This window comes from Trachypithecus francoisi, unplaced genomic scaffold, assembly GCF_009764315.1.
Source record: "Trachypithecus francoisi isolate TF-2019V2 unplaced genomic scaffold, Tfra_2.0 Lachesis_group6, whole genome shotgun sequence".
Taxonomy (NCBI): Eukaryota; Metazoa; Chordata; class Mammalia; order Primates; family Cercopithecidae; genus Trachypithecus; species Trachypithecus francoisi.
Window position 1 is genome coordinate 130,740,199 of NW_022681471.1, and position 16,585 is coordinate 130,756,783.

At 38.4% G+C, this 16,585-nt stretch overlaps 1 long non-coding RNA gene across 1 annotated transcript; it reads right to left on the reverse strand.

Annotated features, from left to right (window-relative positions):
* Nucleotides 1–2,268: 2,268 nt before the first annotated feature.
* LOC117078320 lies at nt 2,269–14,544 on the reverse strand. Its single transcript, XR_004434972.1, has 2 exons — nt 14,314–14,544; nt 2,269–2,961 (listed from the first exon to the last, which is right to left on the reverse strand). It is a non-coding gene; the product is annotated as an uncharacterized LOC117078320 (long non-coding RNA).
* Between the last annotated feature and the right edge of the window lie 2,041 nt (nt 14,545–16,585).

Consider the following 16,585-nt stretch of genomic DNA (forward strand, 5'->3'; position numbering starts at 1 on the left):
ACTATTTACACCCCTTAATCTGGCAATTGAATTACTAAGTAGACTAAGTATACCTTCTGAAATACTGAACAATTTGTAGCAAAAATGTGTTGATGGTAGCATTTTTTATTGTGCCAAAATATTGCAAATAGTCTAATTCTTGCCTCCTCTTATAAACAATACACGAGCTAGCCATGGAAATAAGAGGAATGCACATCTATAAATGTGGGAAATGTCATATATTGAGAGAAAATATAGTATAGAAAAATGAAGCATATTTAAGGTGCACAACTTAAAACCCTAAAAAGATAGATGATAGACATATAGACAAAAATATTTGTAAAGTAAGTTTATTTTTGAATTTTCTATTATGAGATTATATTATTGTTATAACTAAAATAAACAAACACATCCAAGAAAAGGCTACCAAAACCATGGGATATGTAAATGAACCAAATTAAACTAAATTTCTGAATGTATGCAATTAGGAAGAAATGGAGCTAATGAGACACCACATAACAATGAAATATTGATTTTATAAAAACTAGTTATGCTAATGAGAGTTGCAATGCTTTTCTCGATGTATTTGACAAATGAGCTTTAGAAACTGTACTTATTCTAGCAGGAAATAGCCAGGCATGACAAGCTCTTCCCAAGGCTGATTTTATCCAAGTACATGTGCCTGAGGTAGCTGTTAATTTCTATCTCACACTTGAAAGAGAAAATGACACATATTTTTTAAAAATCACCTGACACCAGTCAGAATGGCTATTATTAAAAAATTGAAAATCAACAGATGTTGGTGAGGATGTGGAGAAAAGGGAACACTTACACGCCACTGGTGGGAAGGTAAAATAGTTCAGCCACTGTGGAAAGCAGTTTGGGGATTTCTCAAAAAACTTAAAACAGAACTACCATTTGACTCTGCAGTCCCATTACTGGGTATACACCACCCACCCCCCAAAAAATTGTTCTATCAAAAAGACACATGCACTTGCATATTCATCACAGCAATGCTCACAATAGCAAAGACATGGAATCAACTTAGGTACCCACCAACGGTAGACTGGATAAAGAAAATGTGGTACACGGACATCATGGAATACTATGCAGCCATTAAAAAGAATGAAATTATGTCCTCTGCAGCAAAATTAATGCAGCTAGAGGCCATTATGCTAAGAGAATTAATGCAGGAACAGAAAAGCAAATACCACGTCACTTGTAAGTGAGAACTAAACATGAGTACTCATGGACATAAATGTGGGAACAATAGACACTGGGGACTATTAGAGGGGGAAAGAGGGAGGAGGGCAAGGACTGAGAAACTACCTTTTGGGTACTATGCTCAATACCTGAGTGGTGGGATCATTTGGATCCCAAACCTCAACACCACACAATAAAATCATGTAACACACTTGCACATGGACCCCTTGAACCTAAAATAAAAATTGAAATAAAAAAATCATTTTTGCTTTAATTGTTTGAGTCTCTGGGTTTTCAAACTTTGAATTGCATAAGTTATGGAAACACGACTCATAAATGGATAGACTGGTACTGAGGTCACTTTGGCTTCCAAAATGCAGGAACATACAGAGATTTTTGAATGAGACCAGAGTGCATCTTGGAGAAACAGAGTATCTGTTGTTTTTTTTGTCCTTACATGTGTGTGTAAGAGTGAGTGGGTTGGTGGGTCTGTGGCCGGTGATAAGGGAAGATGATGGTACAGATTCTAGGTCTGAGTTGAAAATAATATTCCCAAAGTTCATATAAGAGAAAGAAGCAACCTCATATGTTGCTCTCCTACTAGCTCTTTCTCTCTTTTCCTTCTGCCTTGTGAAACCAACCTTCTTCACAAGAGGATATAAGATCCATATGTTTTAGGGATTTCCCTCCCAGTCCATGAAAAGCCATCCAAGCTAATACATGAATTAGGAATTCACTGCATTGCTAAGCCTTTCCCTGCATGGTGGTCAGCATCTGGGAATCGGGCTGCACTTTTCGCTTGTGATACAGATGTCCTGGTGGTTATGTCAACAAATCACAAATCTATCATCTCTCTTTTATATCCACTCATGCTTATTTACTGTGATTTTAGCTTTAGGCTGGTTGCAGTTCCCAAGAAGTTTACTAAAAGCAGCTTGTACTATGAGCTGACCACTCACCCACTGCTAGCTCAGGCTGGGGCCATTCTGTGATGCCAAGTGTTAAATTTCTGTGCTAGTCAGAACACAGCCCCTGTAGTAGTCCGTTCTCATGCTGCTAATAAAGACATATCTAAGACTGGGTAGCTTATAAAGGAGAGAGGTTTAATTGACTTACAGTAAGAGTGCCTTTGGCTCACTCATGGCTGGGGAGGCATCACAATCACGGCAGAAGGTGAATAAGGAGCAAAGTCATGTCTTACATGCAGCAGGCAAGACAGAACTTGTGTAGGGAAACTCCCCTTTATAAAACCATCAGATCTCGTGAGACTTACTCACTATCATGAGAATAGCATGGGAGAGACCCGCCTCCATGATTCAATTACCTCCCACTGGGTCCCTTCCACCACACATGGGAATTATGGGACTATAGTTCAAGGCGAGATTTGGGTGGGGACAGAGCCGAATCATATCAGCCCCATTTCTGCAGCATTGAAAATCCCATACTTTCTGTTGTCCTGAGTCTCCCATTACCTCCACCAACTTGGGTCTCCTGAAAATGTTCCATCAGCACCATCTATCCAAGAGTGTTACATGCTTCACTATCTTCTTATCAAGGATGTTCCCATGCCCTAGTCACTTCAGGCTTATAGTCATTTTAATTAAATGCTTCCATTCCAGGAATGACTGTACTTACTCCAGTGCTCTCCCAATATTTTATTCTCCTAAAATATCTTTAGTTGATTGGCTTTCACATACTGTCATGCAATAGTTGGGCATGATAAGCTTTTTCTTGAATTCGGTGGTTTGTCGTAATCGTTTTCTAAGCACAGGTTTGCTTCTGAAAAGGGAGAAAGAGAGTTGATGCTATGAGATTGAAGGAAGCATCCTTTACCCTACAAGATTTCTCCTAATAGTCTAACGACACTTTCTTTTTTTATTTTATTTATTATTATTATACTTTAAGTTCTAGGGTACATGTGCACATCGTGCAGGTTTGTTACATGTGTACATAAGTGCCTTGTTGGTGTGCTGCCCCATTAACTCATTGTTTACATTAGGTATTTCTCCTACCGCTATCCCTCCCCACTCCCCCAACCCCGTGACAGGCCCACTTTCTTAAAGAGCAGTCAATAAGCAGTAGAGGTGGGGATAATCATTTAGTGATTCTCACCATCTTAATCTAAGGGTTCTCTAAAATGGGAATCTTTCAACATTAGAAACACCTCTATAATAGCCAATCTCAGTGCACTGGAACTTAAACTTTTCCTTCCAAATGTTCAGAATGGCTCCATTGCTTTTAAAGCCAGTATCTTGTGAAGGAGATGTACACAAAGTAAATTCATATCCTACCTTCTCTAGGCAGGTTTCCATTCGAAATATTATCTTCTTGTTGACCCCAGAAAGGGATTCATACCTTTCAGGTTCATTGACTTTTGTTTTGTTTTGTTTTAACCATCATCTTTAAATCTGATGGTTAATGTTTCGTCAAGTTCAAACAATTCCTTCCAATGTAGCTCCATAAGACCATTCGGTACCATGGATTATGGGCCCTCTAATCTGTTTAACAACTCTATACAGCTGTTGGAATTGTCTGAGAAATTTGCCATATTGATAGAAATGAAACCTATATGTAGACAGTATCAAGTGGGAAAAACACTGTATTTTAATAAATGCATGATGTTTTGTGAATATTTGCTACTTATGTATGTCAAAAGATTTTTTCGCACACATTTCGAAGAAGCTATTCAGTAAAAGATTACTGCATTTAAGTTGGGTTATCATCAAAGATTAAACCCAAAGCAATTAAAAAGCCATTATATATACCATGTCTGCCCTCATTCATACATCATCAGAATGTTTCATAAGTAGCTAACCACCTCCATGCATTTTCAGGTTCAGAAAAGATTATAATAAACCTATAAGTCTCTTGTGTACATTAAAGCTGCATCCCTTCTCATGACCATAAAATTGAAGTATTATGTTTATAACAGATGCCACCTTAAGTAATTAATTTAAAGAAGTAAGCATATTGACATAATTGAAATGTTGAGCTGAACTATTATTTGCATGACCTGCTGTATTCACTAAAAGCTAAAGATTCTGAACACACTAATTTTCACATGCACAGAGTCATAAGTCAGTCACCAGACTTAAGATGCAAACTGTCTATTTGAGTGACAAGCATTTAAACTTTGAGACGAGGGAAATAAAGGAGATCCTATGACATATATTCAGATATCTTTCATTGTACTGAAATCAGGGTACCAGTTTTTAGGACATTTGCGAAACATCATTCTCTTGGACATTTATTTTACTTTGATAATTCGTATCTTTAAAAATATTCCTTATAAGGAGGCCCAAGAGTAACTTACTGCATACATTTTCTGATTTCACTGTAGGTTTATTTAATAAAAATTGCCAATTTCAGAATTCACATAGGAATATAAATAGCATTGTTTGGAGAGAAAACTAGCAAATAAAAGGTCTCCAAACATCAAAGTTAAATTTAAAAAAATATATTTTAATCACTGTTCATGCAATTGGCTTCAGAGATAAGAGCCCAGGAAACAGTTGATATGGTAAAGAGCCAAGCAAAATACAGTGAAATAAAAGTTACCTGGTGGCTACTCAATAGCTCAGTCAAAATCTGGTCCTTAAACTTTGCATGGAGATAGTGGATTTCAAATTTTAGTTTCACAAAATTCCCCTGGTAAGACTCTTTAACATAGACACCATCATTTTTAACAATCACCACTGGGAATATTGGCAATCCACATGTATCATGGACAATATTTTTGAAGACTATTTAGATGAAAGAGAGAGGGAGACAAAATGAAAGAGAAAGAGAGAGGGAGAGAGAGAGGAAGAGGGATTAATAGACAATCATATTTTAACATTTCAATAATACACTGCACTTAGGCCAGGCGTGGTGGCTCACGCCTGTAAACCCAGCACTTTGGGAGGCCAAGGTGGGTGAATCTCTTGAGCTCAGGAGTTCGAGACCAGTCTGGGAAACATGGAGAAACTCTGTCTTTACTAAAAATGCAAAAAAATTAGCCAGGTGTGGTGGCACACGCCTGTGGTCCCAACTACTCAGCAGGCTGAGATGGGAGGATTGCTTGAGCCTTGGAGATAGAGATTGCAGTGAGCTGTCATCATGCCACTGCACCCCAGCCTGAGTGACAGAGACAGGCCCTGTCTCAAAAAACAAACAAACAAAACAAAAACACTACAATTAGACTTTAGACAAGTGCTTTTAAAAATGTATTTAACTGAAACTCTGATGGAGAGAAATGATGAACAGTTAACTGTTAATGGTGAGTTTTCTAAAACACAAAAGGCGTGATGAATTACATATAATACAGCATGTAAAAGGCATATTATGTATGCAAAAAAGTTTACCAAATTGAATGTTAAATAGAAAAGAGATGAGAATTTTAAAAAGTGGTTTACTAAAATTGTGAGACCGTATATACTTCAATAAGCAAACACAGTTCAAAAGAAATATTTTGTTAGCATTTCTTGAAAACATTGTCTTCATTTTGTTGGAGTATATTATGATAATTGATCATATTTGGAGGAAGAAGACATTCTTCCTACAATCAACTCATGATTTAACAGAGAGGCACTTCTCAGGGAAACAGCCATATGCTTCATCTAAATAATTCTTTTTTTTTTTTTTTTAGACAGGGTTTCGTTCTGTCACCCAGGCTGGACTGCAGGGGTGTGATCAAGCTCACCGCAGCCTTGATCTCCCGGGTTCAAGTGTTCCTTCTACCTCATCCTCCTAAGTAGCTAGGACTACATGCTACAAGTCACCATGCCCAGCTAATTTTTTTTTTTTTTTTTGGTAGAGATAGGGTCTTGCTCTGTTGCCCAGGCTGGTCTCAAACTCCTGGGCTCAAGGGATCCTCCAGTCTCATCCTCTCAAAATACTGGGATTACACAGGACCCACTTCATTATTTTATTTCCTAACATTGCATCTCCTTCCTTATTTTCAAGCTCGATCTTGCATAACAGAAAGATAGTTAAAATTTTCCCAAAAGGTACCACTTGATGAATAAGAGATGAGTAGGTATCTAGGAAACTGAAAGAATGAGGGTGAGTAGACAAAATACATTTTCATTTTACTTCATTCTGAAGTGATGTTGACACTTCTTCAGGGATCTACCCCTGAGTCTCTACCAATAGCCTCCTATCCTAAAGCATTTGCTGATTTCTAGATGACTAACACTTATTCAAAATGCATGAGAAATGGCCATTGAGAACTGAAAGATATCGTCACTTTTTTTTCTGTGAAATCTGATACTTTCTCTTGAACATCAAGTCCATAAAACACACAAATTAAGTTAGTTCAGGAATACGAAGTTAGACCCTGGAAACCAATATCCTGCCGTTTTGCTGCCCCAGCACCCTGGCTTATAACAGTTTAATAAATGCCTTCCAGGCTCACTTAATAACACTTTATTGAGTTTTAGAAAAAAAGATAGCCATCATTTTTTTCCACTCTGCATTAAACTGAAGAATATAGAAATAATAAAACACACAGTATTATAATGCCGCCACATTTAACTTCTCTTGCATGGAAAGGTCATCTAAGCACATTTGCTTGATTGAAATGAAATCTCTCTCTATATGGTTGATCTCAGAAGTGACTATTAAAAAATACAATGAGTATCAGTTCTCAGATAAAGAAAATCTTGATCTTGATTCAACTGTGCTCTCGTATACAATAGATTTTATATATTGTAGTAATTCCTTAAACATCACTAGAGAACAGTCAGAAAATGCTTTTGAAAATATTTTTACTGAAAGATGGCCGAATAGGAGCAGCTCCAGTCTCCAACTCCCAGCGCGAGCGACACAGAAGACCGGTGATTTCTGCGTTTTCAACTGAGATACCCAGGCAAACAGGGTCTGGAGTGGACCTCAAGCAATCTCCAACAGACCAACAGACAGTCCTTCTGACTGTCAGACGGAAAACTATCAAACAGGAAGGACACCTATACCAAAACCCCATCTGTACGTCACCATCATCAAAGTCCAGAGACAGATAAAACCACAAAGATGGGGAAGAAGCAGGGCAGAAAAGCTGGAAATTCAAAAAATAAGAGCGCATCTCCCCCTGCAAAGGAGCGCAGCCCATCGCCAGCAACGGATCAAAGCTGGTCAGAGAATGACTTTGACGAGATGAGAGAAGAAGGCTTCAGTCCATCAAACCTCTCAGAGCTAAAGGAGGAATTACGTACCCAGCGCAAAGAAACTAAAAATCTTGAAAAAAAAGTGGAAGAATTGACAGCTAGATTAATTAATGCAGAGAAGATCATAACGAAATGACAGAGATGAAAACCATGACACGAGAAATACGTGACAAATGCACAAGCTTCAGTAACCGACTCGATCAACTGGAAGAAAGAGTATCAGCGATTGAGGATCAAATGAATGAAATGAAGCGAGAAGAGAAACCAAAAGAAAAAAGAAGAAAAAGAAATGAACAAAGCCTGCAAGAAGTATGGGATTATGTAAAAAGACCAAATCTACGTCTGATTGGGGTGCCTGAAAGTGAGGGGGAAAATGGAACCAAGTTGGAAAACACTCTTCAGGATATCATCCAGGAGAACTTCCCCAACCTAGTAGGGCAGGCCAACATTCAAATTCAGGAAATACAGAGAACGCCACAAAGATACTCCTCCAGAAGAGCAACTCCAAGACACATAATTGCCAGATTCACCAAAGTTGAAATGAACGAAAAAATCTTAAGGGCAGCCAGAGAGAAAGGTCGGTTACCCACAAAGGGAAGCCCATCAGAATAACAGCAGACCTCTCGGCAGAAACTCTACAAGCCAGAAGAGAGTGGGGGCCAATATTCAACGTTCTTAAAGAAAAGAATTTTAAACCCAGAATTTCATATCCAGCCAAACTAAGCTTCATCAGTGAAGGAGAAATAAAATCCTTTACAGATAAGCAAATGCTTAGAGATTTTGTCACCACCAGGCCTGCCTTACAAGAGACCCTGAAGGAAGCCCTAAACATGGAAAGGAACAAGCGGTACCAGCCATTGCAAAAACATGCCAAAATGTAAAGACCATCGAGGCTAGGAAGAAACTGCATCAACTAACGAGCAAAATAACCAGTTAATATCATAATGACAGGATCAAGTTCACACATAACAATATTAACCTAAATGTCAATGGACTAAATGCTCCAATTAAAAGACACAGACTGGCAAACTGGATCAAGAGTCAAGACCCATCAGTCTGCTGTATTCAGGAGACCCATCTCACATGCAGAGACATACATAGGCTCAAAATAAAGGGATGGAGGAAGATCTACCAAGCAAATGGAGAACAAAAAAAAGCAGGGGTTGCAATCCTAGTCTCTGATAAAACAGACTTTAAACCATCAAAGATCAAAAGAGACAAAGAAGGCCATTACATCATGGTAAAGGGATCAATTCAACAGGAAGAGCTAACTCTCCTAATATATATGCACCCAATACAGGAGCACCCAGATTCATAAAGCAAGTCCTTAGAGACCTACAAAGAGACTTAGACTCCCATACAATAATAATGGGAGACTTCAACACTCCACTGTCAACATTAGACAGATCAACGAGACAGAAAGTTAACAAGGATATCCAGGAATTAACTCATCTCTGCACCAAGCGGACCTAATAGACATCTATAGAACTCTCCACCCCAAATCAACAGAATATACATTCTTCTCAGCACCACATCGCACTTATTCCAAAATTGACCACATAATTGGAAGTAAAGCACTCCTCAGCAAATGTACAAGAACAGAAATTATAACAAACTGTCTCTCAGACCACAGTGCAATCAAACTAGAACTCAGGACTAAGAAACTCAATCCAAACCGCTCAACTACATGGAAACTGAACAACCTGCTCCTGAATGACTACTGGGTACATAACGAAATGAAAGCAGAAATAAAGATGTTCTTGAAACCAATGAGAACAAAGATACAGCATACCAGAATCTCTGGGACACATTTAAAGCAGTGTGTAGAGGGAAATTTATAGCACTAAATGCCCACAAGAGAAAGCAGGAGAGATCTAAAATTGACACTCTAACATCACAATTAAAAGAACTAGAGAGGCAAGAGCAAACACATTCAAAAGCTAGCAGAAGGCAAGAAATACTAAGATCAGAGCAGAACTGAAGGAGATAGAGACACAAAAACCCTCCAAAAAATCAATGAATCCAGGAGTTGTTTTTTTGAAAAGATCAACAAAATTGACAGACCGCTAGCTAGACTAATAAAGAAGAAAAGAGAGAGGAATCAAATAGACGCAATAAAAAATGATAAAGGGGATATCACCACCGACCCCACAGAAATACAAACAACCATCAGAGAATACTATAAATGCCTCTACGCAAATCAACTAGAAAATCTAGAAGAAATGGATAATTTCCTGGACACTTACACTCTCCCAAGACTAAACCAGGAAGAAGTTGAATCCCTGAATAGACCAATAGCAGGCTCTGAAATTGAGGCAACAATTAATAGCCTACCAACCAAAAAAAGTCCAGGACCAGATGGATTCACAGCTGAATTCTACCAGAGGTACAAGGTGGAGCTGGTACCATTCCTTCTGAAACTATTTCAATCAATAGAAAAAGAGGGAATCCTCCCTAACTCTTTTTATGAGGCCAACATCATCCTGATACCAAAGCCTGGCAGAGACACAACAAAAAGAGAGAATTTTAGACCAATATCCCTGATGAACATCGATGCAAAAATCCTCAATAAAATACTGGCAAACCGGATTCAGCAGCACATCAAAAAGCTTATCCACCATGATCAAGTGGGCTTCATCCCTGGGATGCAAGGCTGGTTCAACATTCGCAAATCAATAAACGTAATCCAGCATATAAACAGAACCAAAGACAAGAACCACATGATTATCTCAATAGATGCAGAAAAGGCTTTTGACAAAATTCAACAGCCCTTTATGCTAAAAACGCTCAATAAATTTGGTATTGATGGAACGTACCTCAAAACAATAAGAGCTATTTATGACAAACCCACAGCTAATATCATACTGAATGGGCAAAAACTGGAAAAATTCCCTTTGAAAACTGGCACAAGACAGGGATGCCCTCTCTCACCACTTCTATTCAACATAGTGTTGGAAGTTCTGGCTAGGGCAATCAGGCAAGAGAAAGAAATCAAGGGTATCCAGTTAGGAAAAGAAGAAGTCAAATTGTCCCTGTTTGCAGATGACATGATTGTATATTTAGAAAACCCCATTGTCTCAGCCCAAAATCTGCTTAAGCTGATAAGCAACTTCAGCAAAGTCTCAGGATACAAAATAATGTGCAAAAATCACAAGCATTCTTATACACCAGTAACAGACAAGCAGAGAGCCAAATCAGGAATGAACTTCCATTCACAATTGCTTCAAAGAGAATCAAATACCTAGGAATCCAGCTTACAAGGGATGTCAAGGACCTCTTCAAGGAGAACTACAAACCACTGCTCAGTGAAATCAAAGAGGACACAAACAAATGGAAGAACATACCATGCTCATGGATAGGAAGAATCAATATCGTGAAAATGGCCATACTGCCCAAGGTGATTTATAGATTCAATGCCATCCCTATCAAGCTACCAATGACTTTCTTCACAGAATTGGAAAAAACGGCTTTAAAGTTCATATGGAACCAAAAAAGAGCCTGCATTGCCAAGACAATCCTAAGTCAAAAGGACAAAGCTGGAGGCGTCACGCTACCTGACTTCAAACTATACTACAAGGCTACAGTAACCAAAACAGCATGGTACTGGTACCACAACAGAGATATAGACCAATGGAACAGAACAGAGTCCTCAGAAATAATACCACACATCTACAGCCATCTGATCTTTGACAAACCTGAGAGAAACAAGAAATGGGGAAAGGATTCCCTATTTAATAAATGGTGCTGGGAAAATTGGCTAGCCATAAGTAGAAAGCTGAAACTGGATCCTTTCCTTACCCCTTATACGAAAATTAATTCAAGATGGATCAGAGACTTAAATGTTAGACCTAATACCATAAAAATCCTAGAAGAAAATCTAGGTAGTACCATTCAGGACATAGGCATGGGCAAGGACTTCATGTCTAAAACACAAAAGCAACGGCAGCAAAAGCAAAAATTGACACATGGGATCTAATTAAACTAAAGAGCTTTTGCACAGCCAAAGAAACTACCATCAGGGTGAACAGGCAACCTACAGAATGGGAAAAAATTTTTGCAACCTACTCATCTGACAAAGGGCTAATATCCAGAATCTACCAAGAACTCAAACAAATATACAAGAAAAAAACAAACAACCCCATCAAAAAGTGGGGAAAGGATATGAACAGACATTTCTCAAAAGAAGACATCCATACAGCCAACAGACACATGAAAAAATGCTCATCATCACTGGCCATCAGAGAAATGCAAATCAAAACCACAATGAGATACCATCTCACACCAGTTAGAATGGGAATCATTAAGAAGTCAGGAACCACAGGTGTTGGAGAGGATGTGGAGAAATAGGAACACTTTTACACTGTTGGTGGGATTGTAAACTAGTTCAACCATTATGGAAAACAGTATGGCGATTCCTCAAGGATCTAGAACTAGATGTACCATATGACCCAGCCATCCCACTACTGGGTATATACCCAAAGGATTATAAATTACTCTACTACAAAGACACATGCACACGTTTGTTTATTGCGGCACTATTCACAATAGCAAAGACTTGGAATCAACCCAAATGTCCATCTGTGACAGACTGGATTAAGAAAATGTGGCACATATACACCATGGAATACTATGCAGCCATCAAAAAGGATGAGTTTGCGTCCTTTGTAGGGACATGGATGCAGCTGGAAACCATCATTCTTAGCAAACTATCACAAGAACAGAAAACCAAACACCGCATGTTCTCACTCATAGGTGGGAACTGAACAATGAGATCACTTGGACTCGGGAAGGGGACATCACACACTGGGGCCTATCAGGGGGAGGGGGGAGGAGGGAGGGATTGCATTGGGGAGTTATACATGATATAAACGTCATGCACATGTACCGTAGAACTTAAAGTATAATAAAAAAAAAAAAAAGAAAATATTTTTACTTTCAGAATTATGTCACTATATTGAAAAACATCAATATACTATTCCTCTCAGAAACAGAATTCACTCTTTCTTCTGCCATCTTGAAGAACAGAGTTTTCTGATAGAACTTTCTGCAATGATGAAAATATTTTTATCTGAGCTTTGCAATAGAATAACCACAAGCCACACTTGGCTGTTAACAACTGATATGCAGCTATTGAAAATAAGGGACTGGATTTTTAATTTAACTTAAATTTATTAAATGTAATTGACCACATGTGGCTAGTGGCCACCATATTGGACACTGTAGATCTGTAGATCAAATCCTTGCAGTTGCATCAGCTCAACTGCAGAGTTTATTAGAAATGCAGATTCTATGTACTTCACCCCTGAACATCCAGGCAGGGCTTGTATTTTAACAAAATCCCTAGATGATTCATATGCACGTTAAATTTTGAGAAGCACTCACCTAGAAATTGTAGGAAAAACAAATTGTCCGTGTCAGCATTTATGTCAGAGAAGACCTATTCAAAAGGCAAGTTCCATGCCTACAATTCATACAACAACATGCAAATAAAATACTGTAAACATTCTTCAAAAACATGTCTATGGATTTCAAGGACTGTTGCAAGAATTATACGTATGTATTGGGTTTTTGCCAGAGTATACATGTATTGAACATTTTCTTTTGATCTCTTTGGTCATAACTTTGAAAGTCACTCGTAGTCCTCTCGGGGACAAAACTTTTGGACAGAATGCGCTCTTTTATTATAAACTATTTGAAGAAATAATTTAAAGCTGCAATGAGACAATATAATTTTTCTTTGATGTGAGATATTAAATGACAATGTCTTGAGGGATTAAAGCATGTGTTATTATAGTTGTTCTAATTATTACAGTTATTGTGTTATTTTTTAACCTATTAATGTATGTTAAGTCTCAAATGATAAAGTTTAAAGCAAACTTAAGTTTTAATTGATGAAGTTACTGGCTCCAGCAGACACATTTATGAGTACTCTTACAGTGAGTATGGAAAAAAATATCTACCCTTTAATCTCTGTGCTGAATGGGAAGGACTTAATGAGTTCAATAACCACTGAGCTCACATAACCTCCTTTAAACAAAAATGCAAATGCATAGAGGAAGCTAATTTCCAGTCTCAATGTGTAAAATAAATACTGTATGTTCTTCAGTACATACACTTTTATATAACACACTGTTTGAATGCAGTAGAAAAAAGCTTTTCTTACGTTCTCTGAGTGAGAGGAAAATCATGGTCATAATTTACATAACTTCATGATAAAATATAGAAGTTTGTTTTGCAAATCTGAGGAGCTAGGTCAGGAAAGTGAGCCATCACATTGCTAACAAGGACAAGAAAATGGGTTTTGAGCATTGCCTTATCTAGTATGATATATTTTCTGAGATTTGGTCCTCTGGCTTATGCCTGTAATCCCGCACTTTGGGAGGCTTAGGTGAGTGGATCACTTGAGGTCAGGAGTTCGAGACCAGCCTGGCCAACATGGTGAAACTCTGTCTCTACTAAAAACACAAAAATTATCCAGGCATGGTGTGGGTGCCTGTAATCCCAGCTACTCAGGAAGCTGAGATAGGAGAATAGCTTGAACCCGGGAGGCGGAGGTTGCAATGAGCCGAGATCATGCCATCGCACTCCGGCCTGGGCTACAGAGCAAGACTCTGTCTCGAAAAAAAGAAAAAAATAACATATTATACCTATGGAATCCACTCAACTCCCCGCAGGAAGGAAGGAAGGGTATAGATTCATGTCCTCTCTAGCACATGAGCTACGCAGGGAGAAAACCACAGGGTTCTTCATGCCCTTTTCCCTCTTCCCAACTGATTCTGTGTCTTGACAGTTAGGAAGGAAGCAGGGAAAAGAAATCACAAGTGGAAAAAAGAAAAGTAGCCAGAGAGATAATGAATCAGAAAATGGACCTCAATGACAAAGATTCAACCATGGGGCATAGAAATATCGGGAAAGACAAACAAATAATGACTGAATGAGATTCCTGGGACTGTGGATAGCTGGGAACAACAGACATGTACTCACTCACAGATCTGGAATCCAGAAGCTTGAATTTCAGGTGTTGGCAGGGACTTTTTCTGTGAATATGGGTTCTGAGAATCTGTTCCATGCCCTGTTCCTAGTTTTTGGGGTTTTCTGCAGTCTTTGGTGTTCCTTGGCTTACAGTTGCTTCTCTCCAATCTCTTCCTCTGTCCTCTTACGATGTTCTCTCTGTGTGTCTGTCTTTTCACATGAGAGTCTCTTCTTTGTGTGTCTGTGTCTGCTTGTAACTGCCCAATGGGCTCACCTTGCCCGCTGCCTAGACAAGTGATTTCTCAAGACAGGGGAATTGCAATAAAGAGCAATTCACACAGAGCCGGCTGTGTGGAGACAGTAGTTTTATTATTACTCAAATCAGTCTCCCTTAGCATTCGGGAATCAGGGTTTCTAAAAATAATTTGGTAGATGGGGAAAGGCCAGTGTGTCAAGAGTGCTGACTGGTTAGGTAGGAGATAAAATCATAGGGAATTGAAACTGTCCTTTTGCACTGAGTCAGTTCCTGGGTGGGGACCGCAAGATCAGATGAGAGAGTTTATCGATCTGGGTGGTGCCAGCTGATTAATCCAGTGAAGGGTCTGCAAAATAATATTAAACACTGATCTTAGGAGCAGTTTAGGGAGGGTCAAAATCGTGTAGCCTCCAGCTGCATCACTCCTACAATATAATTTCTAATCTTGTGGTTAATTTGTTAGTCCTACAAAGGCAGTCTAGTCCCCAGGCAAGAAGGAGCTTTGTTTTGGGAAAGGGCTGTTATCATCTTTGTTTTAAACTATAAACTATATAAACTAAATTCCTCCCAAAGTTAGTTCAGCCTACGCCCAGGAGTCAACAAGGACAGTCTGGAGGTTAGAAGCAAGATGGAGTTGGTTAGGTCAGATGTCTGTCACCGTCTCAGTTACAATTTTGCAATGTCAGTTTCATCTTCTCTTGTTATAAAGATGCCTGTCATGCTGGATTAAGGCTGCACTTCACTCCAGCATGACCTCCTCTTAACTTGCATCTTAATTACCTCTTTAAAGAGAGACCCTATTTCCAAATAAAGCCACAGTTGCCAAGATGGAGGATGTCAACATAAAGTTTTGGATGACACAATTCAATTCACAACATAGACAATAATTTTTAAAAGCTGTAGCAATAGCAAGAAAGAGAGAAACACGAAGACACTAAGACTTGAGATTTTTGTACTTTGCAAAAATGTAGAAAGTTATACCCTCATTGGAAGGATGGCAGGAAAACTCAGAAATCTAATGCAGACAACATCAAACAAGCAAAATGACACACCATCCTCTCTTTTGATGGTAAAATGTCTTTGTGAAGTTATCTTTAAAATTTTTCTACTAGAATATTTAAAATTGCATTGGTTTCTCTTCATCATACTTCTTTTCTTTTTTGTCTCTCCCTTGTTATACAGAGTTAATTTGAGATCTAGAATTCTCCAAACAGAACACAGGCACCTACTATGTCATTTATGTTAGTCTCTTAAGCCCAAAACTGGTATTGAATAGACAGAAACAACTTTCTGTAGGGATCTAAATAGCTTATCAATTTAGCCCAAGAATAATATTTACACCTTTTGAGAAGTTAAAAGGACTATGTTCAATACAGTAGAAATTTTAATTTTACCCTTCAGCACTTATGAGAATGGCATGTTTAGAATTCAGCCCTGTAGAAAATACGCAACCCTTTAGTACTCAACTAAGATTAGGGTGCACATTTGTTCAATTAAAGAATGTGAAAAGCTGTAAAGGAAGAAAGAAGTTAGAGACCTGAATTTCTCTTTCAAGATTTGAGAAAATATGCAAAGGCATATACCCATAAATCTTGATCAGAAACAAGGCCAGACAGCACAAACATAAAGCAAATCTGAAGAGAGTTCATGACGTTGAGAAGGTTTCTCTCTGCTTCTAAAACATTCAAATTCAAGAAGCTAGATGTTTTCTTCATGCGTTGGAGGAATGTTTTTGTTTGCTTGTTCGTTTTAATAGCACAATTCTCATAATGAAAATTTGACCATTGCAACAACAGAGGGTCATCAAGCATCCCTTCACTGTCCTACCCTGTGATACAATTCCAGCCCTTAGGACAGTCCACTATTCTTCCGTATTTAACGTTTTTAAGCGTTCTGATTCAGTAACCCCTCCAGCACCGACACAAACGATAACCTTTGAAGGATGAGCCAGTTCTGATAAAATAAAAAGACATGCCCTATTCTTAAACCCTTATCTGTATCTCCGTGATAACTTCTGAATTTGTGGAATTTT